General features: G+C 45.9%; 1 protein-coding gene across 2 annotated transcripts in view; it reads left to right on the forward strand.

Annotated features, from left to right (window-relative positions):
• The window catches only part of ZHX2 (zinc fingers and homeoboxes 2), a 75,790-nt gene that overhangs the window by 28,719 nt on the left and 22,487 nt on the right, over nt 1-24,584 (forward strand). Inside the window, exon 2 of one of the 2 annotated variants that reach the window (XM_074145181.1) lies at nt 2,698-2,769. The gene's annotated coding sequence lies outside the window, so the exon portion shown is untranslated. Of the gene's footprint in view, nt 1-2,697; nt 2,774-24,584 lie in introns of both variants that reach the window. The other variant, XM_074145180.1, reaches the window with a different exon arrangement.

Raw genomic sequence — 24,584 nt, forward strand, 5'->3', positions numbered from 1 at the left:
TTCTCTAAAGATATCTTGACAATCTGTTTTTTGCAAGAAATTTCATGGCGAATAAAGCAAACTAAGCCTATTTTCAAGTGGTTAGTGTTGTAGTGTTTGGGTTGCAGAAACTGTACAGAGTGCTGGTGTTTATCACGTTGCATACTTTAGAGAAGTATTTTTAAAATCTTTTTGTTTATTTTGTTTTGTTTTGCCACAAGATGTTACTTTTTTTGGAAAGCATCCAGAATAACGAAGCAGCTGGTGGCTGAGTCTCCTGCTCTGTGTGCAGAGAATGAAGGATGGCTGGGGTAGCGGGAGTTATCCACTGCATGATGTGGGCTACGTACACACACACACACACAGGCAATTCCTGTGAACCAGGTGGTATGTGGTAACTCATAAACCACCATCACCTGTTTTGTACGTGTACTCATCAGGACACTGCATGGGAACCAGCAGATACAGATCTCCCCCGGCTCTTGTCCCTGACCGTGATGGTGTTTATGGTGTTTATGCTGTTCACCTACAGCTCATGTAGGTGAGGACGTGATGCTTGCACGAATGCACTGCCGTGGAGGGGGGAGCTCTGGTCTGAATTCGCCCGATCCCAGAGTTGTGATGCATTTCAGGGAAGCAATGCTTTCGTGCCAATGAGAGCTTCTTGCCCTGCCTTGAGCTGGATTGGAGTAAGTGTGCCCCCATGGGAGGCTGCTCAAGAGCTGCTCATGCAGGGATGCTCAGGATGAACAAATGAGGGCAAGAGTTTTCTTTTCATTAGTAATTACCTACATGTTGCAAAAAATTTGACGTTTCTGTATGAAACTTGTTTGTGATGCCTTCATTTCACTATTGCCTAACTCCAGGCTTTCAAAAGCAGAAGCAGATCTCCCGGAACCATGAAATTGTTTAAAAGATCTGAAATATGTATGTATATATGTGTATACATATATTACCAACTTGTTTCTGAGCTGTTATGTTAAACCCAAATCATAGTCTCGTAGCCACAAGGGCTAGAAACTTTTTGTATAGTTTCTGAAGAGGATTGTGCGGTACGAGTACAACAGCAAGGGACTGGATTTAATAACCCTGGAGATTTCTTCCTGCTTTATGTTTCTGAAAGCGGAGATCCTCGCAGAAATTTCACCAGCTGGGTCTTTAGGAAAAGCACCGAAAATTGTGAGGCTCATTATACAGTCCTAAGAAGTGATGGCACCGTACATACGTTATTTCTTTTAATTAACTTTCTGAGCTGTGTTGCATTATAGGCAATTTTGTTGTTCTTTAAAAGTGTTTTATTCGTAGGGGTGGTTTTGGTCCTTGTTGGCAAGATGTAGGGTCACTTTTGCACATCTAACACAGCACTGAAAAGACAGGATTTCAGGTAGTGGATTTGGTGTAAGATAACTGGACTAAGCCCATTAAAGAAACTGCTTGGCCCTGGGCTTGCAGACTATGAATGGCAGGGTGGGGGATTTGACCCAAAAGAGGGAGGAAGGGCAGTAGAAGGCAGCCTGCTGGGTCCAAAACGGTGTGGAGGTGTAAGTAACACAAAATCTGCAGCTATCCCATGTGTTTATTTCTCTTTTACAATTCAGTGAAACTAGCATTTTTTTGCCTTACTCCGAGATGGAGCAAAGTGGGAAGCAGCTTCCTTTCTATCTATGAATAAACATGCAGCTTTTTCTGTTCTAAGCTCTTAAAAAATGGTTTTGCTTGTGTAACAGCTCCTGGCCCCCTGGCTCCTCCAGTAGCCATGATGCTTTTTCAGGAAATCAAGTCATATCTTCCTTTGAAAAGAGCCAAAAAAATACCTTCCTAACCTGCTGGGAAGGAGCAAAAGACTCCGAGCGATTTCTTTCGGGTTTGCCAGCTGACCTTCCACTGGCCAGATAACAAGAGCATGAAGTTTCAAACTCAAATTCTTTAGCTTGAGCCAAAAATGCAGGTTGTGCTCTCAGTGCTGCTAAAGCAATCGATAAGCTTCTGCCTCTTTTCTTGAGGGAGTAGCAGGGTGTTTTGTTGCATGTATTTCTTTTACTCAGAACGGTCCCATGACCGATTATTATTTTCTCTTTACCTATTCTTTGCAGACTTGCAGGCACAGTGTTTCTCAGGTGTGTATAGAGCCGCTGCCAAAGGGGAAAATTTTTATATCAGTTCTGCTGTTGCAGCTACTGAAGCTAAACCTTCCTCTCCCGTATCTTTAGGGAAAAAAAAAAAAAAGGCAAAAATGAGGAAAGCCAACTTTAGCTTTGGGACACAGCAGGTGAGTGCCTTTAAGGAGGAGAAAGGCAATTTTCATGGCGTTTTGTCAAAGTTCCCACTAGCCAAACAGAACTTGTTCTGGTATATGTCTGCTGCAGCAGATGTTTTGTGGGTATTTCCAGTCCAAACCGCAGCGGCGGTATCTTAGGACATCAGCGTGTGAGTGCTCTCCACTGGCTGCTTGGCCTTAGAAATGTGGAATTTTTTTTCCCCAAGAGGCCCCCAGCATTCGTTGTGTTACTGTAACAGGGCTGGAGCACCAAAATCGTTCAAATGCTGCATCTGTCAGTGGTGGTCAGTAGAAAAGGGAATTGCTGCAATTCCTGTCAGTCGGCATTCCCAGGTGCTGGCAAAAAAACCTGAATTGCCAGACAGAGAATGGAAGAGATGGCTGCTATTTTCTCCTCTTTTTTTTTTCCCTGACTTACATGGCTTTTCCCTCTTTTATAGGTATTAGAAGTCCTACTCACCTTCGGAGAGGTAGAAGTGCTGAAATTCCCAGGATGTAAGAAATGCAGTGCTGTGAGTAGGTTGATTTTATTTTTTTCTATTTTTTTTTTTAATGAGAAACCCAAGCTTGCTTAAACAGAAGGAAGATTTTTTAGTTTTTCTTTTAAAAAGACACTTTAAGAAATGTTTACAGCAAGCAAATCCAGTCTTTTGGAACTGGTCTTTGGCACCTCTTTGCAACCCACAAAATAAAGTCAGCATTGTATTACCTCATAGGCTGAGTAATTATCTCGCTGCAGATATGAACCACATGAATGCATTTAACTGAGAATATGGTCAGCAGAATGGACCATTAGCACCATCTGAAGCTTATTTGTTGTTTCCAAGCTCTACCAACCATTGAAAGACAAAATCTTGCTGGAGATTTGAGGCAAGACATTCCTCAGGAGGAAAGTCTGCTTCTTTCTAAAGGGGAGAAGAGCGCAGATTTGCTGTGAGGTTGGTTATGTGTGTTTGCACAGCACCCCAGCCCTGTCATCAAAACAGAAAACTGTCCAATATTGAGCTCTTCCCTGATCTGGTAAAATAACTTTGGAGGAGCTTTTACACCACAGGAGAAACCTGCGTTCTTGGCTCCCTCCTTTGCACCAAAGCAGCTCAGCCAGGAACTTTTATATATAATATAAACAGATATATAGATACATAAAATGTATTTAAGGAGCAGCCGCACTATGGCCTTTTCCTACACATTACTAAAGGGTCTGGCCTGCGATTTCCCATCAGCTGTGGCTGGTTTGCAGCTCTCCAGGTGGACAAGCCAGAGCTGCACTAGACCAACCTCAGCAACCCCAGCTGGAGCCCCTGGCCATGTGTTTGGTACAGCGTAAGCTCCTGGGGCAGCTTCTCTGGGCTGGTGCTGGGCGATGTAACAGGCTACAGTTTGGATTGGGAGTTTGGATGCCATTGCTCTGGGCTTTGCGGCTTTTCTGTAAGTAAATTTTCTTAGCAGAGGGGTTGAATAAGTGGGGAGGGGTGTGTTGATTTCTTTTAAATCAGCCCAACTCCCATCCCGTTTTTACACTGTTCTATGGTGATAGAAATCTATGGTTACTTGGAAATCAGCAGAGTTTCGTTTCCATTTTTATTTCAGTGCCTTACAGCCTGTTTTCTGTTACAGCAACACAAATCTGTTTGGGCTAGAACAGAATAAAGCCCCAAATTGAAATCAGCCTGTAAAAATGAAAGGGTTATGTTTTGTTAACAGGAGGGAAACAGAGTCCATCAGTGTTCAGTAAAGACATGGTAAAAAAATTCCTTAATAAATGCCTAACATTCATTCAGAGACTGGTAAGCTTAAAGCCTGAGTAGGGAATCCTACTTTCAGCCTTTTATCAAGAATAGTGGCAATGAGTGCAGTTACTGGGAGAAAAAGTATGTGAAATTATGATGATGTTTTGTATTGGTCCTCCCTCAGTAAGGTCCATAGCTCATGTTCTCCCTTTGAATCATAGACGTTTTCTCCTAACGCCTTTGTGTTTAAACTGCCACACAAGAGCTGCTAATAGAGCTGTGAGTTTTATTTTTTGTCAGTCGCTTACAAAGCATTGCACTGGATGGGTTCTGCCCTCTTTTTTTTTTTTTTTTTACAGCCATGTTGGCTGCGGAGTGAAATGAAGAGTAGATTTAGGTTTAGGTGAAGAAGACTCAGCAGGAAGACGCCATGTGTACACGTTATGTTTCTCAAAGTATGTCAATAAGCTGGAAAAGCTCTTTGCTCATCTCAAAAGCAAAGTTTGTTTGGGTTTTTTTCTGTTAAGTAGGCAGCGTTGAAATTTGGCAAGTGTTTCTGAGGTCCTAATGAATCTGTGCCCTAATGCACCCCTGTGGTGGTTGTTTCAACAAAAGGAATAAGCAAGGGGACCTGCCCCTGCTCTTCAGAGGTGGACCTCTAGTCCCAGGTAGATGTCTGTGCTGTTAAGTCAAAGCAAAGCAGTGATGCTGAGGGCAGCATGCAGTATGTGGGTGCCTCTGATACATCATAGGTGTGTTAAGAAGGTTAGAGAGAAAACAAGAGCAAGCTGCTTGGAAGCTGCCCGGGTAATTCATGTATGGTTTCAGATGATTCTGAAATTATTGCAGTGAAATGCAGTTGTTGCTCAGCAGTGAAAGGAGACTGTAAATTCCCATTTACCTGTCTCCTCCTGCTGTGGGGTATGTACGGCTGTGTAGCAGAAGCCTGAGCGAGGAACTGGGAAGCATGAGGTGGCTGCAGCAGGGTGATGCTGACTGAGAAACTACATCCTGCTAAGAAGCTCAGGGAGAAACCAGAGCTGGAATAGCTCAATTCCTGTATGTCTGCTCTCTGCATCCCCTTCCAGTATTGTCCTGCAAAACATTTCAGTACCAGGTCTTCATCATGAAGAGATTCAATGGAGAGAGGAGGAAAGGAGGTTTCTTTGCCACCTCCATTTTTCCATTTCCCCCTCAGCACCCAGAGGGTGAAATTTGCCCACAGCTGCTCCCAGAGCTATTCTCCCTTGCAAGGGGTGGTTGCAGCATGAGATGCAGCAGTGGTTCTGCGGGTGGCTGCAACTGACACAGAGGGAAGCTAAACCAAGTGCTGATGTGCTGTGTTATGAGTGGTCAGGGGTGGTGTTGGTTTGGGGAGCTCCTACCACTTCCAGTGGGCTTGGGGACATTGATGAGCAAAGAGGCAGGGCAAGGAGCTGCAAGCAGCAGTTGCTTCACCTGTTAGGCTTTAATCCACCTCCCCTTTTAAGGCAGCATCTTTCTTCTGCTATTTAACAGCAATATCCTCTGTTTTTTATGGGCAAGATCCCCCAGATGGTGTTTTGTTCTCTGGGCAGTGCAAGGCAGAGCCATCTCTTTGTGGGGACCAAGCCCTGGGAGGATGCAGCGGGAGGGTTTCCTTCAGGTTGTGCGTGCTTGAGGAGGAGCATCTTCAGCTGTATCAGGGTGGTGTGGCTGCTCTCTCACCGCAGGATGCTATGTGTGAGGACGGGTTGGTGGGCTGGCTGCAGATCAGGTGGGGCCTCAGAGGTGCCTGGGGCAGGCTGCAGCCTTGGGCTGTGGGGGCACAGCAGGTCCAGCAGGAGAGCACGGAAAGCATTGAAGTGCCTTTTGTGTGTTAGAAAAACTCGGGGAAAAGTAACTTGGAAAAATTAGCCAGTTTATGTCAAGGCTTCTGGATGTGTGACTATAAATGAGATACTTGTTGCAGTGGACTGTTCTCTACCAGATAAGATTTGGATGTGTTTGGGGGCTTCAGGGTTTGAGGTTTTGTTGTTGTTGTTGTTACTGTGATCTTGAGCAGTGAATTCGCAAACGCTTTCTGTTTGCAAAGGCTGTGACAGCAGTGGGTCCTGTGAGTGCCAGCGCCACGTACGGTGATGGCTTGGCGAAATGCAGCAGTGGTGCTGCCTCCTTGCTCTTAACAGGGCGAGAGATTTGGCTCCAGCTGAGGCAGCCCTCAAAGGCTGAAACTATCACTTGAACTTGTCACCAGAAAAGCCACCTCTCTAAGCGGTGCACTCCTCACAAAATCAGTGCTCATTTCCCCCGTGCTTGGTCAGGCAACCATCCGGAAATGTTGGGCAGACTGTTTTATTTTTAAAAAGGGGGGGAAATACTGCTATAACTGAAGAATAGAGAAAGGGAGGAGAAGCTGTTTGGAGAGCAGGAGAAACTTAGCCAGGAGAGTTGAGGTTTAGCCAAAAGCCTCCATTGCTCCCTTTGTCTCAGACCTGATAGCCAGGCTTAGGCTTTGGATCATGCTGGTGGTTCCCAGTCGGGAAGGGGTGAGGAGATTTCTTCCAGACTGCTATACTCACAGTTCATCTTGCAGCTGAGGGAAGGAGGAGAGTAGATTTTTCGCAAGTGCTCAGCACTGTCCAGGCTTCGGTAGGGACAGGGTTGCTGCTGCCTGGCTCTCCAGCAGCCCAGCATGGTGGTCCTTCAGGACCTTACTCCTTAGATAGGAGCTGATGGCTCCTTGAAGAGGCAAAAGCGAGTTTTGTTCCATTCTTCTTATTTTGGTAGTGTCTCTTCTTCCTTTTCTTTTCCATTAAGCATGATGTCACAAATGACATCAGTCCAATAACTGCTTGCGGTTGTCATAGTCACAGCCTGTGACACCCAAACAAAGCAGCAGGAAACCGAAGCTGGCATACAAATGCTGTAATATTCATCACATTCCTTTGAGTTAATAACTACGTGGTTAGTTATTTATTTTCCATTTGAAAAAAAAAAAAAGAGGGGGGGTGTTAAATGCACAAACTTGAGTTGTTGAGGGGGAGGAAGGTTGTCCCCAACTCCATCTGAGCAATGCAACTGTGTTTCTCCCTCCCGGTCCTCTTCCTCCTCGCCAATGTTGCTCTGGACCTCAACCGCTGGACTCCCTCCTCCAGCTGTTCCCATCATTGCAGAGCACATGGTGAGGCCACAGCATGGACAAAGGCAGTGGGAAAAGTCCCACCACCTCTAATACAAGCTGTGTCCCCAGGGAAAAGCCTCCCAAGGGCTGGCAGCGAGTGCCAGCAGTAACTGTGGGTCAGCCAGCTTCAGCTGCTGGATGGCTGAGGTTGCCATCCTTGCGGTGCATGGACGCAGGGTGTAGAAGGGTTTTTTCAGCTTGGTTGGGGATGAGATGTGACGGGGATTTTTTTTGTTGGGGGGTTTTCTGTTTGTTTGGTTTTTTCTTTAAATCTGTAAAATAAGCTGTTCTGGATGAGTGGCAGAGCTGGTTTGCCTTTGCAAGGTTTAATCTCCACTCCTTCAGAGTTTTGCACAGTTGGCCTGATGGTAGAGAGGCACCTGCTGCAAGAAATAATTCCAATAAATTTAAAAAAAAATTTTTACAGAAATAGATCTGTTGCAAGCACTGCATTTGCGAGACGAGCACTGGAGGTGGGTGGTTGGGGCTCACTGGGAAGGAGCCAGCTAAGCCCCTCGCTGCTGCGGGCGTGCAGGGAGCCACCATCCCCGCACCCATTGCCAAAATCTCCGCTTTCCCAGTGCCATCCCCCTTCATGTCCCCATGAGGACGTACTGACCCTGAGCGCTCCAGCCTGGCTTCCCCAAAATATTTGGGCACCGAGCCTGGATAACTACACAGCCGTGCCTGAGCCGGGGCAGGCAGCGAGCACACAGAGGGCAGAGTCCGGCCGGGAGCGCTGCCCGACTTGGGGGCTGTGGGTTCGGGCATTGGGTGCCATGGCTCCCGCCGGCACTGGCGGGGACTGGGGGGGGTGGGGGGTGTGTGTGCTCATTATATAATAGCTGGTGGTTGATTAATATGCCGTGAGTCAGAAACGCCAGGGTATTTTAGCTTTCTCCAGTTGCTATGGCAACGTTATTTTAACAAATAGCTTTTTAATATTTAATTAAAACTCAGCTTTTGGCAAGCTGGAGTAAGAACTATTACAATTGCTACTACAAAGGGTTAGCAGTGAAGTGTATTTCAGAGCCACAGTTTTTTGGTTGGGTTCCCCCCCCTCCAGAACCGTCAGCTTCAAAAAAAAAAAAAAAACAGGAAAAAAAAAAAATCACTAATTCATTAGTTGTGAGTAACATGTGCTTGTTCCCAAGACACAAAGCAAATGTAATGCAAATCTGCAGTTACTCTTCACAATTGAAGGTTGTCACTTCTTAAATGTATAGTGCCAAGCCAGCTCCATAAGGACAAAGTGGTATGATAGCGTTCATTAATTGCTGCTTTGTCGCTGGCGTTCCTTATTCTACCTTTGCCGGATGAGATCATTCCCGTTTTGTTTGCTTCATGCTCCCTCTGTGTCAGGTTGGATGCTTTTCCCTCGCCAGCTTGTAGAAGAGGCTGGTGCTGTGTCCGGATCAAGCTCTGGACTGGTTCCTAGTCTTTTTTTAGGTGAGCTCCGCTGCTCCCTGATACCGACAGATTCTGCAACGGAGACAAATGAACAGAGAACTCAGTCTCCAGAGAAAAATAAATATTTAACAGCTCTCTTTGTAAATACCCTTTATTTATAGAACAGTTGCAGGTTCTATCATGCTTGGTAAATGGGGATGCTTTTTATACAAGAATTCTGCCTTGAGGGACGTGCTGGATACTTAATGTCATCTGTGATATAATAATGAAATAAATGTGTCGCTCTCATGGGATTCCCTCCCAGCCCCTATTTTCTGTGATTAACTTCGGTATTGCACACTTTGTCTCTATTCACATTGCATCCCTTAATATTGTACGGAAACCTTATTTGGAAAGTAACACCTCTATTTCCTGAAGGGATGGGAAGGCTGTTGAGTGTTTTGACTTATGCTGAGGAGTCTGAGACTATATGTACCTCCCTCACGTATCGCTGCGGTGTCTTGCCAGGTCCCTGGGACTGGTGCACTCAGGCTTATGCTCTCCCAGGTAGCTGGGATGGTGCTGTTATCCCATCTTACAAATAGAGAAAGGTAGACCTGAAGAGGTGGACTAGGATGTAATTAACCCCAGCTGCCTGTAAACTACAGTTGTTCTATGGTAGCCATCTAACCACGTCTGGAATCAGAGACTGCACTGTTTGCAGAGATGTTTCACCTTGCTTTAGGACAGAAGTTTCGGGCATGTTGACAGGCTAAGAGAGTTGGGGTTGTTCAGCCTGGAGAAGACAAGGCTCCCGGGAGACCTTATAGCAGCCTTCCAGTACTTAAAGGGGGCCTACAGGAAAGATGGATAGGGACTCCTCATCAGGGATTATAACGATAGGTTGACATGTAATGGTTTTAAGCTGAAAGAGGGTAGATTTAGATTAGATATTAGGAAGAAATTTTTTACTCTGAGGGTGGTTATACACTGGAACAGATGGTCCAGGGAAGTTGTGGATGCCCTGTCCCTGAAAGTGTTCAAGGCCAGGTTGGATGAGGCTTGAGCAGCCTGGTTCAGTGGGAGGTGTCCCTGCCCATGGCAGGGGGGTTGGAACTCAGTGATCTTTAAGATCCCTTCCAACCCAAACCATTCTATGATTCTACATCGCAGGCTTAACCCTCAGTTGCTGGTCGCTCCCCAGTCACTCTGAGCCATAAATTAGGTGGGGAAATTAAGTGAGAAAAGTGCCATCCTGCACCAGAGATCTTCTATAAGAGGTCCATAATGGTGTCCCAGGCTGGAGGATGTCCACACTTGTTAACAACACGGCTCTGGTCACAGTGGTGTCAGGACCCCTTTCCAAAGCAGCACAGCTAATCTCTGCTGTATGTTGCTCACGGGTGGGCATCCAGGATTGAACAGCTCAGAAAGATGCAAACCAGTACCCAAACATATAAACTGAGGTGCAAAAGATTTTCCTGAACTCTTCTAGCAAGCCGGGAAGAGAGCTAAGGCTTTCCTTTCTGTTTGTGCTGGAGATGTACTGTTGCAATGAAAATTATAGTGATAACATTATTGCTGCTGGAATATTGCAAACAATATGGGTGTGTTAGGTGGTTCTTTAACGCAGCCTTCTGGGTTGCATCCTATACTTCTTGTATGCTAAGTTTTCTGATCTCTGTTTAAACCCCTCTGGTAGCTGATGGCAACCTCAAGGAGCCCAAAGGTGATCCCAGAATGTGTTGGGAGCTGTGATGGGAGCAGTGTCTCTGGGTGGATAATGACAAACACAGAGGAGTGCACGCTCGCAGCCACCTGCACCAGCTGCTGGTTCCATGAGAGGTCTAAGAAGGAATCCTTTCTATTTAGTACCAGTAAGGAACTGAAATGTACTGCAAAAATCAAATTTGACTGGCTTCACAGCAAACATGGGTCTCCGTGAGGCTTGTGAGGCACAGCCAGGACAAGCTTTGCAGACGGATGGCAGGAGGTCCTGCTGTGCTGGAGGGGCAGCGTGGAGGGACAGGCGGTGACTGTTGTGGGGGAAGCTGACAAGCAGATGGATGAAGCTGGCATTGCCGTTGGAGCGGAGGAGGCGAGCACTGCTACGTTAACGAACGCGATCAGGCAACCGCAGAGGGGCAAGGGGGCTGAGAGGTTTGAACTGAACACCCTGACCAAGGGGAGCCTGGCGTTCCTTGTTCTGAGCCGCTCTCTGGGAAGAGGTGGGAAATGTTTGGTGATGGTGACTCGCACGGGTAGAGGTCTGAGCAGCGACGCTTTTGACTATTACAGGGTGGAGGGTTAAGCAGCTGAAATGGGAATTGTGGTGAGAAGGTGGATAAATAATCTTTCTACCTGGAATTTTCATTCTGCAGCAAAATTTTGAGAAGGATGCAGAGAAGAATGCCACAGGATAGCAATCCTGCTTGGGCTATGTGTTGGGGTGTAAGAGAAATGCCCCCAGATTACGGGCAAGAGAGATGTGACCAATAGCCAAAATAGAGGCAGTAGAGCAGATGGGGGAGCAGGGAAGGTCAGGAGCACGGCTGTCCCCAAATGGAGGTGGCATGGAGGCGAGCAGTGGGCTGTTGTGGGGGGATGGCTGTGCCAGGAGCCCGTGTGGTGGAGCAGATCCAGCTGTGAGCGATTTGGGGAATCCCAGATGTGTATTGCTCCCAACTACCATGATGGGTGGCAGGTCTGGCTGGTCATATCTGCCCTGGAGAATGGTTCCCAAGGGGAGAAATCTGGTTGGTCGTGGGGGTGGGGAAAGTAAAAGATAAGAGCTTATATTTTTGTTTGGGTAGATGTGCACTGGAGTCATACTGGAAAAGCTGAAATGTGATTTGCAAGGGGAAATAAAGGCTCCACTACAAACACAGAGTGGGTTAAAGGAGTTTACCTGTCAGGTCCCCAGCTCAGCCTCAACTAGTCAGCCTCTCCGTATGGGTATAATACGCCATATAGATATTTAGTTTTCAGTGACTTGGGACTGGAGTGACATGCAGTCTGGCAGGTCTGACTTTCCCACCCCTGAGGATAAGGGTGGATCCAAGCTGGCAAAAAGCCCTGTGTGGGAGTGAAGGGCACATCTCTCCCGAGTGAATGCTCAGAGATACTGCAGTAACAAGGACTCCCCGGAATGAAGCCTGAGGGCCTTTCTTTTTTTTTATGGTGGTTTAGAATCCATGCACACACCTTCTATTTCAAGTCGGTGATGTGTCCCAAATCCCCATGTAACTGACCCCCAACACTCCCTACACTTAAAGCTAACCCAGACTTTGCTTGCTTTCCTCTTCACTGGTCCCAGTTGGTTTAAAACACATGCTGGTACTTCCATGTCTCCCTGGTAAGCAAGAACATTAAGAGGTGGAATACAGAGTCAGGTGAGTTGAAAGGAGCGAGATGGGAAGTTACAAAAATTGCAGTGAACTTTCCTGGAGCTTCTCGTCTCCACCTGCCCCAGACATTTCCATGTCTTGTGCTGTTGTCAGTAGTTTTTGGTAGTGTTGTCTTCTGAGTGGCTGGTCCCTCACTGGAGTGTCTGTTGGAAATCAGGGAGGGTTGGTATCCTGAAGGCAGGAGCGCTTGAACCTGTGAGTCTGCTTGTGTATTGGAGAAGACACTCCTTTCTCCTAACCCAGCAAATGCAACGAGGGGTGAGTATCCCATGCTTTGCATCATGAATAGTTTCATACAATGCAACTGTGATATCTACACGGGTAGTGTGTGCTTAGTCTCAGTTTTGCTGTTGGTGGAGTTAGGGTAGAGCATCGCATGTGCACTGAGCACAGTAGCGGTCTCCGAGTTGTCTCAGTTTTCTCTGTCAACATTAGTCATGACTCAGGTATAAACAATCTGGCATGTTTCCTGTCTGCACTTCTCCAAGCACGGTCTTCTGCTTGCACGCCTCAAACCAGACTGTAACTGCATTTGCCACGCTCTGAAATCCAGCCAGGCTTGCTACAGATGAATCAAACCCCGCAGCGCTCGGGGCGGCTGGGTTTCATATGCTGCTGTGTGTGTAGGAAGGGCAAGGAGCAAGTGAGGTGGTTCTCTGGATCTACTGCAGGAGGAGACTCAAGCTCCAGCAGGATGGGGAATGGCCTTGCATTTATTGTTATTAATATTATGTCTGAATATATTTTATATTATTTATGGTAAATATGTATTCAATCATAACTAATTATTATATACTATATGAATACAAAGATGAGCTGCAATTTTTTTTCCGTGGATCCCCATCCTGGTGTGACCTTGCTCTCTGACGGTTTTCTCTTAAGTAAAAAGAGTCTGCTGCGTGGCCATGGACAGGCCATCCCTGTGATACTGGAGAACTGCAGAGAAAGAGCAGCTTTCCTCTTTGATCTTGCTTCTGCCAGTCAGTAGCAAAATTTCAGAGGACTTCGGTAAGCCAGGATCAGCCCCTCTAAAAATACTACCAAGGCACTTGGAGAAAGCACTTGCGAGTAGGTGAAAAGCAGCCCATGTGTGCCTGCAAGGGGGGAGCGCACCATTAATAGGAATTGGTTCATTATAAACACGTTCTTTTTGGTGCATTTTGTTGAAAGGAACGAAACTTCTGCAACAGTAGCATAACGTTTAGTGCTGCCTGTTGCAGCGATTAGTTTTGGTCTGTTACTATAGAAATTGTGCCACTTTTTACAAGAGAAGATCCAAAAGCACCTTATTTTGCTGTCTGTGAAAACCTGAAGGGTATGTTTCGTGTATGTCATGAGGGTCTCTCAGCATCTCTTTCCAGCCAAGTCTGGCTGAGTAATTGTGTCATTTGGATGAACTCCTGACTGCATACGTTAGCCTCATGCTACCCCTGACCGCTGGAGGTGGCGGTGAAATTGGAGGTACGCCCTATATGTTTAAAGTGATGTAAAGCTGACAGAACTTGTCACAACGTACATCACCTTTGGGGATCTCAAAGAGGGTTTTTCAGAATAGCAAGCAGACATGTGGTGGCATGGGCAAGCATGAGGAGACAGTGGTGCACGTCTTTCTCAGTGGAGGGACAATGACTCCAACGTGTCCTTAAGCCTGAGGCTGACAAGGTGAAAAAACGTGCTGTGCTCGGCCCCCGAGATCGCCCCTGCACTGGTCTGCAGTCATGGTGTATTTGGTCCGCACACAGCTGTGCACTCAGGGACACGATAAATAGAATCATAGAATGGGTAGAGTTGGAAGGGACCTCTAGTTCCAAACCCCCTGCTCTGGGCAGGAACACCTTCCACTAGATGGTGACCTCCAAACAGCTGCTGTGGTGGCCACAGGGAAGAAAACAGTGGTTTAGCTGCTCTTGGTCTTGGTAGAGAGCTTCAGGGTGTTATAGCACGTTCACATTTTGTGTCATGACCATGACTGTCCAGCATCAGATCTGCTTTGGGGGAGAAGCCACCATCTTGTGGAGCCCCATCAGTTGCTATCAATCAACTCACTTTGCTTTTCAGGAGGCTCTAGCAGGACTGATCTTGGTGGCACCGTCCGACACTGCTCTGTGTCTCTGCTCTTCCTCAAACACTCAGTCTTGAGATCTCTAAAAGGAGGGACAATCCCCAGTGTCACCTCTCCGGAAATACTGACATTCAAAGACTTCATGTAATTAGCTGTGCTTTTTTTAGATACCACCTAATCTACTTGAGCAAAGGAGCCACCCATCCCCTTTGCTTCAGCAAGACTGGCCGGGGCATTATGTAAAGACCGCGGTGTGTGTCCTGGCTCTTCCCACTGGTGGGAGCCTTGGCTGGGATGGCAGTGCAGACCCAAATAACATCATAGCTGGCATATTTGCCAGGTTTTAAGTGCCAGTGCTGTGTCAGACATTTACATGAAATGTGTGGGACTTCCGTATTATTTTTTTTCCAGGATGCTGAATTACTGGGGGTCCCATTAAATTGCTTGGGGATTTGGGTACTGGACATGTCTGAAAACTAGTCTGTGGCTGGTTTACAAAGCCTGGATTTTATTCCAGGCAATTGGAAGCTCAGAGGGGTGGGGCTTTTTATTCCTGTGAGTTAATTTGGTGAAATTTTCTCTTGTTTGGTCGAAAGGATGACTGATAGCATGCACACACACTGCCAGCCTGTGCAGCCTTTGCTGTTTGTGTTACTGGAGATGACTGATGTTCCTCTGCTGCTCCTTATCCAAGACCCTCTTTGGCAGAAGCTGAGTGCCAGATTGCTTTGTGTGCCTTCAGCACAGCAGCAATTAACTCAAGATGAGCTGTGTTTCATAGAAAGGCCGGGAGGGTGGTCCCCTCTTCACAAAGGTTGACGTAATTCTGGTGGACACCACTTCTGTGCCCTCTGCAGTGTAGAAGCACAATCAGCTCTTTGCCTTTGTTGGACTGAAGGAATTGAACAGAATTTGTCTGACTCCATGAGCTGAAATTTGTTCAGTTTAACCTTAAAACATATTTGCCTGCAAGGGGCTATTGTCAGAGACAGTAGCGTTTGGTGTTGGTTGTTGTTCCTGAGCCACCAATTGTAGAGCATCTAGCTTATTGCTCAAAATGGCTATTTTTATCATAGTATAAATGGTAAGTAGAGAGGTTTGAAGAGTATGTGTTGACTCATGGAGACAGCAATAGTTAGCACCTACTTTTTTTTTACCTTCAAAGCAATTTACAGTGAATAATTCTCCTAACTCCCCTTTGAGCAGGCAAATAACATGTAAACTCTTTGGGACAGGGATTGGGGCTTATTTGGTTTTGTAGCACTGAAGTTGTGATTGGGGAAAAACTGTTGATCTGGGAAAACCTTCTTGCTATAAAGATCCACCTTAGTAATTATGCAGAGAAACCACTTTACCTGGGTAGCTTAAAAATGCTGGAGAAGGTAGGGATTGGGACATTTCTAGTGCTAACGGTTAAACCATATCCCGTCCTTCTCAAATTTATGAAAAGCAGCTTTATCTGTCTCAGGAGGTTTTCTTTTGTTGTTTAAAGTTCCATAAATCTACATGGGAGATCTTAAAATTGGATGAGAACTGTGTGACTAACTGAGGCATTTCTGAGTTAAGATGTAACTTGAAGCATAAGAAAATAAAGGTTCTCTTGGCTTGTTGTATTAGTAGGATATATTTGAACCAGTGTGTTGCATGTCATTAAACATATGGTGAATCACATCTGACATACATGCCAAAAGGAGTCTGAGATAATGGGACCAAAATGTCATGCAGTAACAATATTCACATAACAGAGTAATTTCCTGGAATATAATCCTCAGGGAATGTAAAATTAAATTTGAAAATGTATCCCTATTTCTATCTTGCCCCTTGTAAAGTAAAACCACTGGAAATTGTTAACCCCTTGGTTGTTCTTACAGCAACTTGTGATGTTAAGCTTCTTGTTGGGTCTTAAGTACCTTTTTTCCTGCCCCAACTTCACCCGCACAAGGGCAAAGAGAATCTGTGCACTATCCATCTGTAGCATTGCTATACCTGTGCTGCCTGTGGTGGAGGTTCACCATACAGATATGGATGTCTTCTGCTTTGTTCTTCATGTCTGGCAGCTGTTCTTCAAGTCTTCAGGTCTCCTGAAACAACGGCCGTTTTGGATAACACCCCAGCTGTGTGTAATGTAGTGGCCAGAAAAAGATTCACTGGGCTTGTTTATTGTTTATAGGATATATTCAACTAAAAGGCATTGTGCATAGTTAAGTGTATGGCATGCAGCTAAGTGTATAGCAAATTGGTGCTGGCACAAACGGTGTTGTTATCCATGGATCTTTTGCACTTTAAGAGAAAGTCTAGTCTCGTCTAGTAATGGTACCCTATCCTAAAACCACGGTAATTAAACTTAAGCGATTGCTAAGGTTGTAGGGTATGGTTTTCTGAAAGCCAACTTCCAAATCTGCTCAGTCTGTCCTTAGTCTGTGTTTTAAACATGGACTTCACCTTCTAGCTAACCTTCTTTAACTTCCACGTGTTAGTCAAGCAGCTAATTCACTGGGAACTCGTGTGGGCTCCAGTCTGTTTACACAGTCCTTATTGAATTAGATTGGAAAAGCACTGTGGAATTTGAAAGAAAAGCAGAATGTGGATTCATGATCTTTCCTTTTTTGTAGTCCTTTTTGAAGGAGGAAGCCTGGGGTGTCTTCATCTATGTGTAGATACAAATCGCTAGCAAAAATGTAGCAAAAAACGTGTTTCATCATTGCTGCCTTGGCCAACATGCTGAACCTTCAGAGTTGAGATGGGCATGCCTGCAGATGGGGCTAGAAACTGGAGAGGAGTGAGGGGATGTTGCAGCTCCTGTGCATTTGGCGTGGGAGAGGAGAGCCTGGAGCCCCTCACCAGGGCTCCACTGGTAGAGGGAAGGTGTCCCTGTGGGGCAGGATTTAACAGCAGCAAGGCTGGCCTTTTGGCCATTTGAGCTGAGTTCAGGAGGACCATAGCGGGCTGAAGGCAAAGCTATTTCTTATTTATTCTCCTCTTCCCTTCTCTCCAAGCTTTTGTAGTCCTGCTGCCTATACCTTTCTCTTGCCCTTCCTTTCGTCAGCCACCCAAAAACCAGTTGAGGTACAACCCAGCACCTGCTGGTTTTGTCATTTACCTACAAATCACCCTCCTTCTCTTCTTTCCCCTGAGGAAAACCCTGTAATATCATCCCTGCGCGCGCGCACACACACACACACACACACACACACCCAAAAATAAACTTCTGGCCCCACCAGGATAAATGCTGTATTAAAATCACACATGTAACATCATCAAAGCTCTAGTTTAAGCTGGATAGATGGAAAATGCCCTACTGACCTAATGCCCATTAAAAAATATATATCTGTAGCTGGTGTCAATGGGCTGCTTTCTTCTTTTCCTTTCTTTCCCTTTCTTATCATTTCTGTGCTTTCTCTTCATAAGAACTTCAGTGCTGCATTAAAGAGATTACAGGTGCTTTTCATCTTTACCTTTTTTTTTCCCCCCAATTTTACTTCTTCCCAGTAAGCCTCAGGGTTTTTTGTTGGTTTTTTTATTTTAAAGCGATTGATTTGTAGCTCTCCTACCTGCTGGGAAAGATTGACCCGCTACTGAGCATCTTCAGACAGCCCTTCTTTTGAGTCACTCAGGACTAGGAGAAAACAGAAGGCTTGGTTCAAAGGTGTTTCTTTCCTGGTGCTATTTACACCCTAAGGATACAGCAATGGTGTGTGCTGGTTTTGTATAGCTTGATATACATTGTGTGAGTATGCATCTGCATCTTGAAATGGGGTTGTCCAAGGAGGAAAGACAATATTTATTTTTTTTAATAATACCCTCTTGATTTCTTACTTCAGATCTGAATGAAATCTCATTACACTTTTTTCCTCACTCTTTCCCTTGTAGTATGTTTTGGGTGGGTGTTTGCTCTGTGGTTTTGGGGGTGGTGATGGTGTTTTTGTTTATGCAAGCCTCAGGCAGTGCTTTGGTTCCTCTGAAATGTGAAGCATGGATCCTATCCAAAGCCCCTTTCAGTGAGTTAAATAATTTGTGGTTCCCCTCCCACTTTTCTGCCCCAGTCTCTCTCTGCATGTCTGGGGCAGGAGACACAGGGTGAGCATCGGTGCTGAGCCACCATGCCAAGAAGCGAAAGGGGAAAGATATTTTTCTCATCACTTCAGTTCACTGCAAGCTCGATGGACCACAGGATCTATCCCGTTGTTCAGCATTTAAAGCCCTGAAAAGATCTCTCAGGGCAATCTGGAAAGGGGTTGGGCGCTTTTTTTTTTTTTTTTTTTTTTTCCAGTTCTGCCATCTGATACCAACTCTAAATTGTTTCACCTTCAAAGGAATAAACTTGACGTGCCGGGATGGCTGCTCATCCTTTCTAAAGAACGAAATCAGCCAGCACTGAATTTCCTTAGCTGGGTCTTCTGCTTTCATGCATTGGTCTGAAAACACTGACCTCAGCAGTCAAGATGATTTATTCCACACAAGGAGTAAAATCTGTCTATTCTTGTTTGAATTCATTTTTGAAAGAATAAGATCTAGAATTAAAAACAAATGATGAAAAGAAAACAGAGGCCTTTTTTTAACTTGCTTTCCTAGACCTAATATTAAGGCTCCTTTTCTCACTCGCGCAACAGCTGAGACCGAGTTCCCTGGACGTCGCCCTGAACTATTTTATTCAGTGCCACCTTTCATCATTAGGAAACAGCTAGAGATGCTGTATTTGAACCTTGGCAAGTGACAAAAGGGACCAGCAAAGATTTAGACACTGCTGTGTTCTGAAGATGAATCAAATGTGGGGTGACCCAGCCTGTCTCATCTCTCCCATCCCTTCTTGCCCTCGGGGTGGTTTGGATGCAGTTAACTTATGTGAACTGCCAGTATTTGGAAAGGAGGGGTTTGGGAGCCGATTGCAGCAGCCGGATCCAATTTCTCAGCAGCGTTGTGTGCAATTGGGCCGTGTTTCATCATATTTGCTGTATTTTAATAAGTGTTACGAGAGTACTGCTCAGTGACTGAGTGAGGATTTTCCATTACAGGCTCTGCAGCCTTTTCACGCTCCCTGGCTGTCTTTCCTCTCTTGCAGTACCTCACACCAGATAACTTTGCTTTAGAAATGATTTTTTTTTCAAAAGGAGAGCGGAGGCCCATAGCCTGCATGAACGGGATGGGTTTTTAAGAGTTTCTTGTTTGCTCCCTCTCTCTCCCCTCTGATTTGTGCCCTTTAATTTACTGTTGTGAGGCCACAGAAAACACCAGGGGAATTGAGTGCATTGGGTCATATCGTGCCAAATTCCTCCCCAAGCCAGAAGCAGCCCTCCTCCGCAGGGACTGCCTCTCAGGAGTGTTTCTGGAGGCAACACAGATCAGGAGCTACGTGAGCAGTTTGTATGGTTTCCTCTGCCCGAGCTTCCTTCACCCCCTGAACATTTTGGTGGTGTTGGAGAAGGCAAAATGCATCAGAGGAGAAGCAGATCGCTTCCACAGGACAGAGAAATCATGAAGAGAAGAGGAACTTTGGGGAGAAAAGACAAAAGTAATTCAAGAATTCAGTTTTTCTTATTGGGTTCTCCTTTCAGGTGACAAGCAAGCAGTAAGTTTTGATCTAGTTCCCTGAATATCACAAAAGCCTTGAGGAAGGAGTTGCTTCAGGAAATGTTCATGAGCAAGTGTTTCCTCATCAGAAGGCAGATGATCTGCTGGAACCAAAGCTCTTCACATAAATGTGTGTTTTGCCAATGCTTTTGTCAGGAAAGAGGCCTGAAGCCGAGGCTGGGTTTGGGAGAGATGATAGCTGATAGCTCCTCTGAGGTGATAGTTCCTCTGAGATGTGGTTTCAGGTCTCTGCCATCCTCGACCTTATCCATGGAACTGTTGTCTCTCCCCTTCCCAACTTCTTATTTGGATTTTGGGGTCGGCTGACTTCAAATAATAGCCTCAGCTCTTGCTGTGGAACGTGGTTTTTCCTAAACCTCAGAAACTGTTGTGCAACTAAACTTTCACATAAAGCCTCAAGAAAAAAAACCCTGGACCTCTAGAGTCTGGGTAATTGTAGTGCTTAAGGCAGAGTTTTGCAGGTGATGAGACAGGGAGGGAATGCTGCTGGGAAGGGGAGTGGAAGAAAATCCTTGGGAGCTGGCTTGTGTGTCAGCTTTGGATCCCGAGCAGTTACACAAAGGGTTTGGCTACCAGGCTAGGTTGAAGAATAGCCAAAGATGAGATGTGCCTGGAGGTCTTGGCTCCCACATGTCTGGGGATACTGAATTTCTAAAGTATTCAGCAAAGAGTGTGGCAGGGGGGTGTTTTGGAGGAAAACCTGGGGTTGCAGAGACAAGCTTGAGAGCCTAGCCTGTGTTTAGGTGGTGCTGCAGCAATGGCAAGTTGGTCTTAGCAGAACATCAGGCACAATATCCAGCGATGGCTATCGGAGGCAGCGAGGGAGCTTGTGAGTACCCTTGCCTGCCCCCGACACCAGCCAGGCTGCCCGTGGCAGTGGTGAGCCCAGTATAGTTGTCCTGCAAGTTCTGGGAGTGACACAGGTTCTGTCTCTCCTCCAAAAGGAGATACCCGCAGCGAGCATCCCGCTGTTGCATGTGGAGACCATCTGAGAGCATGGCCCAGTTGCCTTAATTCCACTCCCTTACAGCATGGAGAGCGATTTTGGGACTACAAAGGTAGTTTTCCATGCAGTTGAGGAAACAAAATGCCTTGACTGTGCTTTACAAAGCAAGCAAACCAACCAACCTGCAAATGACCCAGCAGCTGGTTAACAGTTGGAGCTGAGACGCATCTCAGCAGTGAGGCTGTGGAAGTGCTGCTTCTCCCCGGTGTATTCGGTTCCCCGGGGTGGCAGAATTGCCAGGCTGGAGTCGACAGCCGGAGCTTTTCAGCAGGCTCTTTCCCAGCCCTCCTTCCTCGTGCAGCGAGGTCCGTGCGGAAAAGCAGGCTGGTGGGTTGCCATGGAAAGAGCTGCCACATCGCACTGAGTTCATAGTGGGGTGTTTGGTTATTTCTTTCCGAGAGAAATTTTCACAAGCGTTGTAAAATCAGGAGATAAACTAAATTAACGCAAGCTAGTCACAAAATCAGTGGCTCTTGAAATTATATCATTACGGATCTTTTTTTTTTTTTTTTTCTTCTCCTTCTCTTGGAAGAAGCACACATGTGTTTTGGCAAACAAATAGTGGCTATTAGTGTCATGCTGGATGTTGATGACTGGTTGATTGGAGCCTGTTTGGCAGCGTGGAGGAGAGAGGAGGAAGAAGGAGGGTTTGCTGGAGCAGGTGGGAGCAAGCTTATGCCCGGAGTCCACTGCTGCAGACCTGGTCCTGGCTCTCCTGTGCCTCTCGGGTTCCGTGGCCTTGGCACACAGTGTTAGGGGTTATTAACATACATGTCAGAGGAGAAGGGCCTTCAAACTTCATGTAAAACTTGGCTCTTGGAGCACAAGGGCTGAGTGGAGGTGATTTCTGAGCCCACATCGTACAGTTGATCCTAAATTTGGGGATTCTCCTGGCACTAACATATCACCTGAATGCTTTCTGTGGTGGTTACACTCAGGGCTTTTCAGGATTTCCAGTTTGTTTGGCTGGAGAGGCAGCGCAGGCTGCCCAAATGATGGGATTTTTTCGGAAGTGGTGAGACTTAACGTTTCTGTAACACCTTCCTCCTGTGGACCTTGCCAAGCCCTGCTGGCAGACGAGCAGGACCGGAGCCCACACAGGTCACAGGTACAGGTAGAAAGAGGTTAATGCTCTCCTTCCACCTTCCCTTTGGCCTTTTTCATAATGTAGCAAGATTATCCATGAGACCAACAGAGCTCTGGAACTGAAAGCAGGAGAGGGAGGCAGGTGGGGAAGGGAACATGAATCGTATGAAATAAGAGGAAAACTGAACTAATGAGGCTTATGGGATGTTACAAACTTAAGCTCAGGTCTTGCTTTCCTTCAGTTGACCTAGATAGTGGAAAGAGTGGCCACCTTCTGCATTGACTCCTGGTTTTGTGCTTCTGCCTTACTATGGCTTCTTTGCAGCGTTGTGTTTTACTCACTCGGATGTAATCTTTTTGGATAGTAGCTATTAATTTTTTTAATTTTTTGGGGGAATAAATTATGTATAAGAAACTCTTCGAAAATAATTTCTTCAGATAATGTTTAATGGAGCAGAATTGCTCAACGATTTCTGACATACCAAAAGGCAACATGAAATAATTGATTGACCTCGTGAGAGGCAACGAAGACACATTCCCCTAGGGAGATGTTTTTCATGTGTATAAACCAGCCTTTGCTTTTTCAAGCGAGATCCCTCCTACTCACCAGAAACGGGAGGAGAAGAAACCCAGTGGTGTTTTGTTTTTTTTTTTTTAAAAAAAAAAAGGGATTTAGCCGAATACCCTTCAGTGAGGAACTGTTTTAAGGAGCAGTTCTCCTCCTTTTCTGCATTTCTCAATTATTGCTCAAGCATCATTGTTACAGTTTGTTCATCTGGACGCACTATAAAGTAGCCCTGGGGGGAATCCAGGCACCAGGGAGACAAAGAGGCCGGTGCCTGCGATGAGTCCGGCCCCACACGGGGAATAGTGAGTATGCCGGGATTAAAATGTGTGGGAGGAGACGGGAGGAGGTGATGGCCAAGCATACTTTGTCACGCTTTAAGGTGTTCTGGTGGCAAATGCTTCCGCTGGTAAGAAATAAATGAATGGAAGGTTTTTCCCATTCTTTTTGTTGTTGTTATTGGCAGTTTGTTCTTCAGTGTAGTAATAATCTGGGTGAAACGTGGTTCCTCTGTGGTTTGGGAGCATAAGGGACATTGCAGGCAGATGCCAAAGCATCCCAGCTTTGAATGGTCCAGATAAAGCTCAGTTTTGGGAGTAGCAACTGGTTTGTTCTGCATCCCTTGATGTTTAAAATGAGAAGTGGAATAAACAAAATGCGTCCTCCGTTGTGGTGTGCTCCATGGTAGAAGTCTGCAAAGGCATGGGTTGTGCTAATCTGATCATATTTACGAGTGTGTTGATTATTATTTTTTTAATACATAATCAGATGTTATGAAACTTCATTTACTTCCAAAGGTCCTTTTCACTCTCTTCCACTGCATATTTCTAAAACAAGCACTGTTTCTTTTGAACTGGGATATTAAATAATTTGTGAATGATCCAGTAATTTTCTCCTCTTTGTATTTCCTGGGTGAAAATGCAGAGACATTGCTGTCCCACTAACTCCCACTCTTTTCCAGCAGCATCATGTCAGGGTGTGCTCACCGTCTATCCCCTGCCCCCCCATATTCACATCCTTTCCCAGAGCTTCTGGGTGCTGGCAGCTCCTATGATGGCCTGGAGACCCTCGTTGCAAGGGCCAGTTGAGGGGACAGGCTGGATACAGAGTGGTGCCCTGGAGCTGCTGCACTGAAATAAATGTATATATACACACACAGGCTGTCAGATTAAACACAGATGGAGAAATGTGGCACAAAGGAATTGCATATTGTTAGATCAGATCTATCTGCCAAGTTTCTGGCCTCTTGGGGACAAGAATATGCCTGGAAATTGGAGAGCCTTCTATTCAGGTGATCTTGTAGTATCCAGGTAGCAGAAGTCCTGCAAAGAGACTGAGGGCAGAGCTCCAGCAGTCCCTCAGATCCGTCTTTGCTGCAAGTCAGGTTAGAGTTAGCAGGAATTAATGCCCCAAAAAGTGGCGACTGCTCCCCTGTTTCCCCTGTCCGGCAGTACTTGACGTGGGAAGAAGAATCTCGTGTTAGAGAGGGGGACAGTGTTTGGGTTTGTGGGTTGCAGTCGTCAGGGAGTGTTTCTAACCCGGCTATGGAAACCCAACTCTGTGTGACAAGGGGGAAGGATTGCATTGTGTGCCCAACTTCTGGCACGAACAAAGGTCCTTTGTGACCGTGCCAAATTCTCCCAACAGCAAAACTGTGACTGTGCACAGAGGGCAGCGGCTCTGCCCTGTGACAAATAGCACCAGCGGGTGCTGCAGGGAGGAAGAGGAAGCTTGTTTGGTCCCGTGATCCCCAGGGGCAAAATGCATTTGTTTGCCTGCCTAACAGGCGCCTGTAGGGATGCTTAATAAACTGTACACACCCACCTGAAATCTCAGCCTACCGCATGGCTAGACAAGCCTTTTCCCCATAAGCAAGCACAGTTTTGAAAGACTTTATAACTCTGTTTCTTTCCTCTTTTTTTTTTTTTATTTTATTTTATTTTAAAATGGTGTGTGTAGTCTGTGATTTTTTCCTAGGGAAGATAAATATTTGATTGGGAGCATATTTGTTGGATGACAGAAAAAATTAGAACAGGGTTACTTTGTGGATAACTTCAGGTCCAAACAACTATTAATGTTGAACTTCAGATGGTGTAGACATCTGGAACATCAGTGGTGCTTCAGCTGGCATCTGGTTTCCAATGACGGACAATAGTTGGTGGCTTTGTCTTCTATTAGATGCCTTGAATGCCCAGTAAGCTGGGGGAAGTGTTTTGTGACCTATGGTGAAGGGAAAGCATGCAGGTCTTTCAAAGGATCTTGCTTGCCTTGCTATTTGTTGTCTCTTTGCCTCTTTTCCTGAACGTAGGTCCTCTGTCACACAGACTATA

Source organism: Numenius arquata, chromosome 3, assembly GCF_964106895.1.
Source record: "Numenius arquata chromosome 3, bNumArq3.hap1.1, whole genome shotgun sequence".
Classification (NCBI taxonomy): domain Eukaryota; kingdom Metazoa; phylum Chordata; class Aves; order Charadriiformes; family Scolopacidae; genus Numenius; species Numenius arquata.